The sequence below is a fragment of the Arachis duranensis genome, chromosome 3 (genome assembly GCF_000817695.3).
Source record: "Arachis duranensis cultivar V14167 chromosome 3, aradu.V14167.gnm2.J7QH, whole genome shotgun sequence".
Taxonomy (NCBI): domain Eukaryota; kingdom Viridiplantae; phylum Streptophyta; class Magnoliopsida; order Fabales; family Fabaceae; genus Arachis; species Arachis duranensis.
The window spans coordinates 90,908,800-90,921,549 of record NC_029774.3 but is presented as its reverse complement, the minus strand read 5'-3'; the positions used below and the strand labels follow the sequence as shown (position 1 = coordinate 90,921,549).

General features: G+C 38.7%; 1 non-coding gene across 1 annotated transcript; it reads right to left on the bottom strand.

The window, feature by feature from the left end:
* Positions 1-8,247: 8,247 nt before the first annotated feature.
* Positions 8,248-8,355, bottom strand: LOC127746249 (small nucleolar RNA R71). Its single transcript, XR_008007869.1, has one exon. It is a non-coding gene; the product is annotated as a small nucleolar RNA R71 (small nucleolar RNA).
* Positions 8,356-12,750: the final 4,395 nt, after the last annotated feature.

Genomic DNA, 12,750 nt, shown 5'->3' with positions numbered 1-12,750 from the left:
ACCGTAGAGCTTGTGATATTCACAGTATTCGGACCGATCTCTCCCTGCTTTCTTGTGCTTTAGCGGTCGGGGCAGTGGGATCTTTTCGGTGTGGCATACTTCTCTGTAGACGTCTACCAGGGAGACTAGGAGGGGGGTGTAGCTGTGGTACTTCCGTGGCTTGTCTGAGTTGGGTTCTTCTTTCTTTTTCTGTTCCCGATCCCGATCTCGGAGTGGGTAGGTTGATTCTTTCCTAGAAGAGTCTCTTAGCTGCTAGTCCCATGATGGCTGCTTCAGTGGGCAAGTGTTGTATGTCCAGGCAGGCTTTGTTGAATCGCTCCATGTATTTTCGGAGAGTTTCTTGGTCACCTTGTTTGATCCTGAGCAGACTGGGGGCATGTTTTGCCTTGTCCTTTTGAATAGAGAATCTTGTTAGGAATTTTTTGGTTAGGTCTTCGAAGCTGGTGATTGATCTTGGTGGCAGGTTGTCGAACCACTTCATGGCCGACTTGGTGAGAGTGGTGGGGAAGGCTTTGCACCGAGTCGCGTCGGAGGCATCGACTAGGTACATTCTGCTTCTGAAGTTGCTGAGGTGATGACTTGGATCGGTGGTGCCGTCGTAGAGGTCCATATCGGGTGGTTTGAAGTTTCGCGGTACCTTCTCCTTCATGATTTCTTGCGTGAAGGGATCATGGTTGTCTTCGGTGGTAGTGCCGCGTTCTGTCCGGTCTTTCAGGTTGGCCTCTAATTTCCGCAGTTTTTCTTCTAATTCTCTGCGCTTTCGAGTTTCCCTTCTCAGATCTTGTTTAGTTTCTTCCTGCTTCTTTATCTGCTTCTTTATGTCCTTTTCGAGTTGTTTTAGTCGGTCTTGTTGTGCCCGGACTGCTTCTAGAATTTCCGAGCTCTTCTCTCTTTCGGGATTTTGTGGATTCTTGTTTGGGGATGATGTTTTTGGGCGATTCTGTTTGTTTCCTCCTGGAGTTCGTGGTGATAGAGGGCTGTCCGGTCGTTCTCCGGTGTCAATTTCGTCCTCTTGTTCAGATGCAGCGTGCTCATCGTTGAGAGGGTTGTCCGCCATGGTAGAGGGATGACTTCCAGGTCCCCGGCAACGGCGCTAATGTTCCGAGGGTTGCCTGAAACGTGTAGCTCGGTCGTCCGGAGAGGTCCGAGGTGGGGGCTCGGTGACCCGAGCTGGGTATGCAGAATGGTTGGTGGTTGTACCTGCAATGACACTTCGATGCTTAAGTTAGCATGGGTCCAAACAGATATGTGTAGATTTGGAATGAATCCCATACCTGGGTGCTCCAGTGTATTTATAGTAGTTGGCAGTGATCTTCCCCGGATAAGATATTCTTATCTTATCTTATCTTTGGGAGTTTATCTCTATCTTTGTGGAACCGCCTTTTCCAGGCCTTTTCGGCCTTTAGGTTTGGGCTGTGTTCCTTTTGATGGGCCTTCCTTGTGACCGGTTTCGAGCTCTTTGTCCGAGGTCCGACTTTTAGGTGTGAGCTTTAGGACAAGGTCGGACCTCTTGTGGATTTACCGAGTTGGAGGACCCCGGTCAGGGTATGAACAATTTGAAACTAAAATAAGATAAAAAAATTCTATACCTAAAAGATTTTTTTTGTAATTAAAACTAACTAAAATAAAATAAAATAGAATAAGTAAAATCCAAGTCCAACTAAAGATGCTTCATTAGTGAGAATGTGATCCGGATTATTGGCGTTTAGCGCCCTAGGAGGCAGAAATGCTTCTCTCCATTTTAGCCTGCTCACACTAAACGCCATGCTTGGGGTTTAGCGCCTTAGTGGGCAGAGAGCTCTCACGCGCTTCTGAGCTACTAGCGCTAAATGCCCAAGTCCGCGTTTAGCGCCAGCTTGGCAGCTTCCAACTCTTCTCTTTTCTTCCAAACTAACTCTGCCAAACTAATTCGAACTTCTCCTGAAATAATTAAAACACCAAAGAAAATCAAATTAGCATCCTAAGAGGTTCCAAACACTAAAAATTCAATTAAAACTCAATTAGTATGTATCTAAAATAAATAGAAAATATAGAGAAGATGCTCATGCATCAGTTCGCTACCGGACATGTCGGGTTTGGCTATACAACTGACAGATGAGACTCATCGGCCATAGCACAGGATTCACTGTATGCATTTGTATGTTTTGCTTAAGTGTGCATTGTTTTGGTTTGCCTATTTGTTTAACTGTGCTTATCTGCTATTTTCCCTTCTTACTGTATTTGTATTCTACTGTGTTTTCCTTGTTTGTATTATATGTATATGTATATGTATCTGAAACACCCCTCATATGGTAGAGGCGTGATAAGGGTTGTTCCACCCGGTGATTAGGAGGTTTGAAGGAAACAATAAGTGAAGAGTTTGATTAGAATTAGAATTCCTCAGATAGAGTACCGAATTTCTGGTTTATTATAATCTTTAAGTTAAAATCTGTGTGTCAGAATTCTAGGAACGGATCTGGCTTTCCCAAGGCCTTATATATTATCTATGTCCACACCTTTACCATACTGAGAACCCTCGGTTCTCATTCGATACATATTCGGCTATTTTTCAGATGCAGGTCGAGAGGCACCTCATTGAGCATCTAGAGATCCTCTGTGCAAGCAAAAATTATATTTTAGGTTATGTTTTGTAAGTGGCCCTTTCTCCTTATCTGTCAAACCTTCACGATATTTTTCATGTCTCACAACTTAAGAAATATATTTATCAAGGTTGGAATTCAGGTGAGATGGCTGTTCTCCCTTCCCCTTTGCTTTAGTTTTAAGAAACCATGCATAAACATGTGTTTTCTTGATGTTCTTCCATAGATATCATGCTTAGCTTGACTTGAGGGCTAAGGAACTTCATTTTCCAGCAAGATTAAGGTGAGGAATCTCATCCTAACATGTAATTGAAGGTTCGATCAGTTAGGGTTTCATGGATTTAAAGTTATTCTTGATGTGATTGAGGAGGAAAAAGTGCTCTAGGAACACTTTGAAGGATAGCCGAATTAGGACCAGCAAATCAAGGTAGGATTTCGTGAAATTAATCTTGATTAATTGTTTTTGACTTGTATGATTGTTATATGGTTTGGTTATGCTTGAAATTGATTGTATATATAAATGATTCTTGGTGAAATTTTGGTAAAAATTTGATGAAATTTGATGATATTCAAGCTTGAAATGTTGTTCAAGGGCGCATCTAGAAAACCAAATCCTAACCCTTAAATTGGAGATGAATTTGTAATTAAATCAAGTGGAAATCATGGTGCTTTGGTGGATGCAATTTTAATTTGAATTTTAGAAAAAATCGATTACCGAAAAGATTGAAAAACGGGTCAGAATTAAAGAAAGAATCTAAAGAATTTACGAAGAACACTTTGAGTTTCACTAAGAACACTCAAGAAGAACCCTTTGATCCATTTTGGAGTGAAAGTGTAAATATTTTTATATTTTGAGGGAGAAAATATAAATACTAAAAATTTAGGAGGTTAAAGTATAAATATCAAAAGTTAAGAAGTTAAAATATAATTTTTATAAAATTTTTTGGGTCAACTTGTAATTTTGAAAATATATAATTAAATATTATTAAAAATTAAATAATAATAAAATATTGAATATTATTATTTTATTAATAATGTTATTTTATTTAAAATAATAAAATAATAGCAAAAAGGTAATTTTTCCTAAAAGCCTTAGGAAGACAATTTTAAGCTTAGAATTTCATAATTACCTTTATAAAACACCTGGGGAGTGGTAAGAAAATATTAGTGAGGAGAAGAGAAAAGAAAGATAAAATGTTAGAGAAAAGATAAAACCCGAAGAAAAAATCGGTAAAGCTTTAATGGTTAGAGAAGCGATCTAGGAGAAATATAGTTAGTGTTTGATTTGCATTAGGGTTAAGTATTATATAAAAAGTCAAACTGGTTCAGCATAGACTTAATAAACCTATGCTTCGAACAGGCTGATTATTCATACCGAAATTGACATAAGCTATAAATGCAAACATTAAGAAGAGAAACAAGAGTATAGCAAAGAGGCAAAGAGAAAGAGAATCAAGAGTAAATCAACTATGATTTGTTCATCTCTTTAATTGTTCATCTCTTTTGTGAGTAAATCAAGAATGCTTTCCTGCTATACTGATCCATAATATATTCCTGTAAGGCAAAGGGGCTATTTCTTGCTTACGGAGGTATTGTGGCTACCTGTTCCATTCCTGTAAGGCAGTGGGGTGATTTTCTACGTACAGAGGGTGTGTCAGCAAACACAAGCTAAATGTCACCCTGCATGACAGAAGGGTGATTTCCTGCATGCAATAGGTGTTACCAACAGGAAAGTCATACCCAGTTCAGCTTCTCTCAGTTACGTCAAGAGCGGGTAAAAACTGACAAATGAGCTCATTACTTGCACTAGGGTTAGACATGCATCATTCTTGTGTGCGCATTATTCCTTATTTCATATTCTCTATGTTGTGCTTTATTTCTTGTATTTCTCTGCTTGTGCTCTATTTTTTGCTTTCTCTGCTTTTCTGTTTATCTATTTTCTTTGGCTTCTCTATCTACTGTGAAATGTATTACTGTCTGAAAACACGATGGAGCTAATTAACATAACTAATTAGCCCGAATCTACCAAGAACTTCCCAGTTTTTACCCCTTCTCTTCTGATGAGCGAATAATTTATACGCTTTTTGGCATTGTTTTTATGTAGTTTCTAGTATATTTTAGTTAATTTTTTGTATATTTTTGTTAGTTTTTATGCAAAATTCGCATTTCTAGACTTTACTAAGAGTTTGTGTATTTTTCTGTGATTTCAGGTATTTTTTGGCTGATTTTGAGGGACCTGAGCAAAAATCTGATTCAGAGGCTGAGAAAGGACTGCAGATGCTGTTGGATTCTGACCTCCATGCACTCGAAGTGGATTTTCTGGAGCTGCAGAAGCCCAATTGGCGTGCTCTCAATTTCATTGGAAAGTATACATCTTGGGCTTTCAAGCAATGTATAATAGTCCATATTTTGCCCGAGACTTGATGGCCCAAACTGGCGTCCAAATGCCCACCAGAGACCCTTTTCTGGCGTAAAACGCCAAAACTGGCACCAAAGCTGGAGTTAAATGCCCAAACTGGCACCCAAGCTGGTGTTTAACTCCAAGGATGGCCTATGCACGTGAAAGCTTCAAAGCTCAGCCCAAGCACACACCAAGTGGGCCCCAGAAGTGGATTTCTGCACTATCTACTCATTTTCTGTAAACCTAGTTTACTATTTAGTATAAATAGAATTTTTTTACTATTGTATTAGGGTCTTCTTGGGAACCCTTGAGCTTTATGATCATCTTTGGTAAGGCTGGCCATTCAGCCATGCCTAGATCTTTTTCTCTTATGTTTTTTTAATAGTGGAGTTTCTACACCTCATAGATTAAGGGGAGGAGCTCTACTATTCCTCATAAATTAATGCAAGTACTATTGTTTTTCCTTCAATTCACGCCTACTTCTTCTCCAACATATACTCTTGTACTTAATTCAGTTAAGTCAGACTAAAGGGGTGACCCGTGACAATCACCCACTATCTTCAGTACTCGGTTAGCCAAGATCCACGTCCCTGACAACCGCAAAGCGGTCTACATGATGTTCAATGTAGTCATTAGATGCCAGGCAGAGTATACTCTCTTGGGTCTCTAATCCATGGATTCGCATCGTCTCTCCTGATAACAGAGCATCGGACCCCATGATTAGGATCTTCGTGGTATAGGCTAGAATCAATAGACAACATTCTTGAGAACCGGAAAGTCTAAACCTTGTCTGTGGTATTCCGAGCAGGATCTGGGAATAGATGACTGTGAAGAGCTTCAAACTCGCGAATGTTGGGTGCAGTGACAGTGTGCAAAAGGATCAATGGATCTTATTCCGACATAAGTGAGAACAAACAAATGATTAGCACTGCTGTAGCTGTGCCAAGTATTTTTCATCCGAGACGAGAAATCCGACAGTTGATCAGTCGTACATAGACCATAGCCGGACCATTTTCACTGAGAGGATCATAAAGCTTGCCATGGAAGGAAGGACGCATGATTGGATGAAGACAATAAGAAAGCGGAGGTTCAGAAGCAACAAAGTATCTCCAAACGCTTATCTGAAATTCCCACCAATGAATTACATAAGTATCTCTATGTTATTTTCCGTCTTATCTATCTTTTAATTATCAATACCTCATAACCATTTGAATCCGCCAGACTGAGATTTACAAGATGACCATAGCTTGCTTCAAGCCGTCAATCTCCGTGGGATCGACCCTTACTCACGTAAGGTATTACTTGGATGACCAAGTGCACTTGCTGGTTAGTTGTACGGAGTTGTGAAAAGTGTGATCACAATTTCGTGCACCAAGTTTTTTGTGTCAATTCCTAAGTTTTGTGTCAATTGCATGTTTTTAATTTTCTTAAGTTTTCAAAAATTCATGCATTGTGTTCTTCTGTGATCCTCGAGTTGTTCTTTATGATTTCCTTTGTCTGATCTCATGATTTTCCTGTTTTGTGTTTTATGTTGTTTTTTCATATGCATTTTCAAAATCATAGCGTCTAAACATTAAAAATTTCTAATTTTGGTGTCTTGCATATCTTTCTTTTCTTAAAAATTTTCAAAATATGTTCTTGATGTTCATCATGATCTTCAAAGTGTTATTGGTGTTCATCTTGACATTTAAAGTGTTCTTGCATGCATTACTTGTTCTGATCTTAATTTTTCATGTTTTGTGACATTTTGTTTTTTTCTCTCTCCTCGTTAAAAAATTCAAAAAAAATAAAAATATCTCTTTTCAAGTAAATAATACAGAGAAATAAAGATTTAGATCATACAGTAGAGGAATCACAGAGAAAAAGTTAGGCGTTTAGAAAAACGCCCAGTAAGGAAGGAATTCTGGCGTTAAACACCTAAAGAGGTAGCATTCTGGGCGTTAAATGCCAGAATGGATAGCATCCTGGGTGTTTAATGCCAGGATGACAAAGGGGAGGTAATTTTGTTTCGAATTCAAATTTTTTCAAATTTTCATGTTTTAATTCATGATTTTAAAATCTTATCTTTCTCTTTTAATGCTTTTGAAAATTTTAAAACTAACTTTTCAAAAAAATCTTTTTCTTGAATTTTCAGAAAAAAAATCCTTGCTAACAATTAATGTTTTCATTCAAAAAAATTTCAAGTTTGTTACTTTCTTGTTAAGAAAGGTTCAATCTTTGAATTCTAGTATCATATCTCTTAGTTTCTTGTTAGTCAACTCATCAATTTTAAAAATCAAATCTTTTTAATTTCATTTTTGATTTTCTTTTCAATCATATCCTTTTTCAATCAGATCTCTTTCAATCATATCTTTTTTTTTTAATTTTAATTTCAAAATCTTTTTCTAATTTCTTATCTTTTACAAAATTTATTTTCAAATCTTTTTCACTTCTTATTTTCGAAAACCACTAACCCCTTTTTCAAAAATCTTTTTAATTAACTAATTGTTTTAAATTCTAATTTTATGTTATTTCTTTTAAATTTTCGAAAACTCTTTATCTTTCATCTCTTTCTATTAATTTTATTTAATTGCTAACATTCCTCCTCCACTCATCTAAAAAAATTTTTGAACTCACCTCCTCTCTCTTCTCATTCTTCTACTCTTTTTTCTCTGACACATCAAGGAGACTCTATACTATGACATAGAGGATTTCACTACTCCCTTTTGTTCTCTTCTTTTTTATATGAGGAGAAACATGGATAAAAGCATTTTTGTTGAAGCTGATCCTGAACCTAAAAGGACTCTGAAGAAGAAGCTAAGAGAAGCTAAAGCACAACACTCCGAAGAGGACCTTTCAGAGAATTTGGAAAAAGAAGTAGACATGGCAGCCGAACCCAACAACAATACAAGAGATGCAAGGAAGATGCTTGGTGACTATACTGCACCAACTTCCAACTTCTATGGAAGAAACATCTCAATTCCTGCCATTGGAGCAAACAAATTTGAGCTTAAGCCTCAATTAGCTTCTTTAATGCAGTAGAATTGCAAGTTTCATGGACTTCCATAAGAAGATCCTCATCAATTCTTAGCTGAATTCTTGCAGATCTGTGATACTGTCAAGACCAATGGGGTTGATCCCAAGGTCTACAGACTTATGCTTTTTCCCTTTGCTGTAAGAGACACAGCTAAGACATGGTTGGACTCACAACCTAGAGAAAGCCTGAACTCTTGGGAAAAGTTGGCCAATGCTTTCTTGACCAAATTCTTTCCACCTTAAAAGATGAGAAAGCTTAGAGTGGAAGTCCAAACCTTCAAACAGAAGGAAGGTGAATCCCTCTATGAAGCTTGGGAAAAATACAAGCAATTAACCAAAAGGTGTCCTTCTGACATGCTTCCAAAATAGAGCATCATATGTATATCCTTTGATGGTCTGTCTGAATTGTCCAAGATGTCATTGGACCATTCTGCTGGTGGATCTCTTCATCTAAAAACCTCTGTAGAAGCCCAGGAACTCATTGAGATGGTTGCAAATAACCAGTTCATGTACACTTTCTGAAAGAAATCCTGTGAATAATGGGATGACTCAGAAGAAAGGAGTTCTTGAGATTGATACTCTGAATGCCATATTGGCTCAGAACAAAATATTGACTCAGCAAGTCAATATGATTTCTCAGAATCTGACTGGATTGCAAGCTGCATTTGACAGTGCTAAAGAAGCCTCCTCTGAAGGAGAAGCTCATGACCCTAAGAATCCTGCAATGGAAGAGGTGAATTACATGGGAGAATCCTATGGAAACACCTATAATCCTTCATGGAGGAATAATCCAAATTTCTCATGGAAAGATCAACAGAAGCCTCAACAAGGCTTCAACAACAATAATGGTGGGAGAAATAAGTTTGGCAATAGCAAGCCTTTCCCATCATCTTCTCAGCAACAGACAGAGAATTCGGAGCAGTGCCTATCTGGCTTACCAAACATAGTCTCTGATCTATCTAAGACCACTCTCAGTTTCATGAATGAAACAAGGTTCTCCATCAGAAATTTGGAGGCACAAGTGGGTCAGCTGAGTAAAAGAGTTATTGAAACTCCTCCTAGTACTCTCCCAAGTAATACAGAAGAGAATCCCAAAAGAGAGTGCAAGGCCATAACTATAACCAAAATGGCCGAACCTGGAGAGCGTGAAAAGGCAGTGATTCCCAGTGAGGAAGACCTCAAGGGACGTCCGCTGACCAATAAAGAATTCCCTATTGAGGAACCAAAGGAATCTGAGACTCATACAGAGACCATAGAGATTCCACTGAACTTACTATTGTCATTCATGAGCTCTGATGAGTATCCTTCCTCTGAAGAGGACAAAGATATTGTTGAAGAGCAAGTTGCTCAATATCTAGGAGCAATCATGAAACTGAATGCTAAGTTATTTGGTAATGAGACTTGGGAGGATGAACCTCCATTGCTCATCAATGAACTGAATACCTGGATTTAGCAGACATTACGTTAATAGAAACCGGATCCCGGAAAGTTCTTAATACCTTGCACCATAGGCACCATGACCTTTGAGAAGGCTCTGTGTGACCTTGAATTAGGTATCAACCTTATGCCACTCTCTGTAATAGAGAAACTAGGGCTCTTTGAGGTACAAGCTGCAATAATCTCACTAGAGATGATAGACAAATCAATGAAACAGGCTTATGGACTTGTAGAGGATGTCTTAGTGAAGGTTGAAGGCCTTTACGTCCTTGCTGACTTCATAATCCTAGACACTGGGAAGGATGAGGATGAATCCATCATCCTTGGAAGACCATTCCTAGCCACAGCAAGGGCTGTGATTGATGTGGATAGAGGAGAGTTAGTCCTTCAATTGAATGAGGACTACCTTGTGTTTAAGGCTCAAGGATTTTCCTCTGTAACCATAGAGAGGAAGCATGAAAAACTTCTCTCAATACAGAGTCAAGTAGGGCCCCCACACTCAAACTCTAAGTTTGGTGTTGGGGGGCCACAATCATGCTCTGATCATCTGTGAAGCTCCATAAGAGCTTCCTGTCAAGCTTTTGACGTTAAAGAAGCGCTTATTGGGAGGCAACCCAATGTTATTTATCTATATTAATTACTCTTTCATTTTATTTTCCATTGTTCTTATATGCTTTCTTTAGGTTGATGATCATGTGAAGTCACAAAAACAGCTGCAGAATTAAAGCAAAATCAAAAACAACATCAAAAACAGCACACCCTGGAGGATGAGCTTACTGGCATTTAAACGCCAGTAAGGATAGCAAATTGGGCATTTAACGCCCAGTCTGGCATCATTCTGGGCATTAAATGCCAGAAATGGCACACAGACTGGCGTTTAACACCAGAAAAGGGTGTCTGGTGTCTGGCTGGCGTTTAACGCTAGAAATGGGCATTAACCTGGCATTTAATGCCAGAAATGGCACACAGTGAACTCTTTCCCAAACACCATTCACCTATCAAATCCTACCATCTTCCCCATAATCACTTCACCACTGACATCCATCCACTATTTCCCAAAATAAACCCTACCTACCTCACCATTCAAATTCAAACCATTTCTCTCCCAAACCCACCCCTTCTCACACGGATTCCCTCTCTCCCTTACCTTATAAATACCCATCTTTACTCCTTCATTTTCACACATCACCAACACTTCTTACCCCCTTGGCCGAACCCTTCACACACCTCCATCTCCTCCAATTTTTCTTCTTCTCCTCCTTTCTTTCTTCTTTTGCTCGAGGACAAGCAAATCTTTTAAGTTTGGTGTGGAAAAAGTGTTGCTTTTTTGTTTTTTTATTCATAACCATTAATGGCACCTAAGACCAGAGAAACCTCTAGAAAGAGAAAAGGGAAGGCAATTGTTTCCACCTCCGAGTCATGGGAGATGGAGAGATTCATCTCAAAGGTCCATCAAGACCACTTCTATGAAGTTGTGGCAAAGAAAAAGGTGATCCCGAGGTCCCCTTCAAGCTCAAAAAGAGTGAATATCTGGAGATCCGACAAGAGATTCGAAGAAGAGGTTGGAAAGTTCTCACCAACCCCATCCAACAAGTCAAAATCTTAATGGTTCAAGAGTTCTATGCTAATGCATGGATCACTAAGAACCATGATCAAAGTGTGAAACCAAACCAAAAGAATTGGCTCACAGTGGTTCGGGGAAAATACTTGGATTTCAGTCCAAAAATCGTAAGGTTGGCATTCAACTTGCCAATGATACAAGGAGATCTTCATCCTTTCACAAGAAGGGTCAACTTTGATCAAAGGTTAGACCAAGTCCTCATGGACATCTGTGTAGAAGGAGCCCAATGGAAGAGAGACTCCAAAGGCAAGCCGGTTCAACTGAGAAGGCTTGACCTCAAACCCATGGCTAGAGGATAGTTAGGGTTCATCCAACGCTCTATCATTCTTACTAGCAACCGATCCGAAGTAACTATCGATCGGGCTATCATGATCCATAGCATCATGATTGGAGAGGAAGTGGAAGTTCATGAGATCATACCTCTAGAACTATACAAGGTGGCTGACAAGCCCTCCACTTTGGCAAGGTTAGTCGAAATTTTCATAGAGGAAGACATTCCCATTGAAGAGGACAAGCCCATCACTAAAAAGAGGAGGGATCTAATAAGAGATCCCACTCATGGACCTCAACAAGAGCATGAGGAAGTCCCTCATCAAGAAATCCCTGAAATGCCTCAAGGGATGCATTTTCCTCCACACAACTATTGGGAACAACTTAACACCTCTTTATGGGATTTGAGTTCCAACATAGAGCAACTAAGGATGGAGCACCAAGAGCACTCCATTCTCCTCCATGAAATTAGAGAGGACCAAAGAGCCATGAAATGGACAAAGGCAAGGAAGAGATATTGAGGAGCTAAAGCACTCCATAGGATCTTCAAAAAGAAGAACTAGCCGCCATCACTAAGGTGGACCCGTTCTTTAATTTCCTTGTTATTTGTTTTTCTATTTTTTCGGTTGCTATGCTTTATGTTTTGTCTATGTTTGTGTCTTTATTACATGATCAGTAGTGTCTAGAGTCTATGCCTTGAAGCTATGAATGTCCCATGAATCCTTCACCTTTCTTAAATGAAAAATGTTTCTAATTGCAAAAGAATAAGAAGTACATGTATTTTGAATTCTATCTTGAAATTAGTTTAATTATTTTGATGTGGTGGCAATACTTTTTGTTTTCTGATGAATTCTTGAACAGTGCATATTTTTTATAGTGAAGTTAATGAATGTTAAAATTGTTGGCTCTTGAAAGAATAATGAAAAAGGAGAAATGTTATTAATAATCTGAAAAATCATAAAATTGATTCTTGAAGCAAGAAAAAGTAGTGAAAAATAAAAAGCAAGCAAAAAAAAGCCAATAGCCCTTTAAACTAAAAGGCAAGGGTAAAAAGGATCCAAGACTTTGAGCATCAGTGGATAGGAGGGCCCAAAGGAATAAAATCCTGGCCTAAGCGGCTAATTCAAGCTGTCCCTAACCATGTGCTTGTGTCATGTAGGTCCAAGTGAAAAGCTTGAGACTAAATGGTTAAAGTCATGATCCAAAACAAAAAGAGTGTGCTAAGAACTCTGGACACTTCTAACTAGGGACTCTAGCAAAGATGAGTCATAATTTGAAAAGGTTCACCCAGTTATGTGTCTGTGACATTTATGTATCCGGAGGTAATACTGGAAAATAAGATGCTTAGGGTCACGGCCAAGACTCATAAGTACCTGTGTTCAAGAATCAACATACTGAACTAGGAGAATCAATAACACTATCTTAAT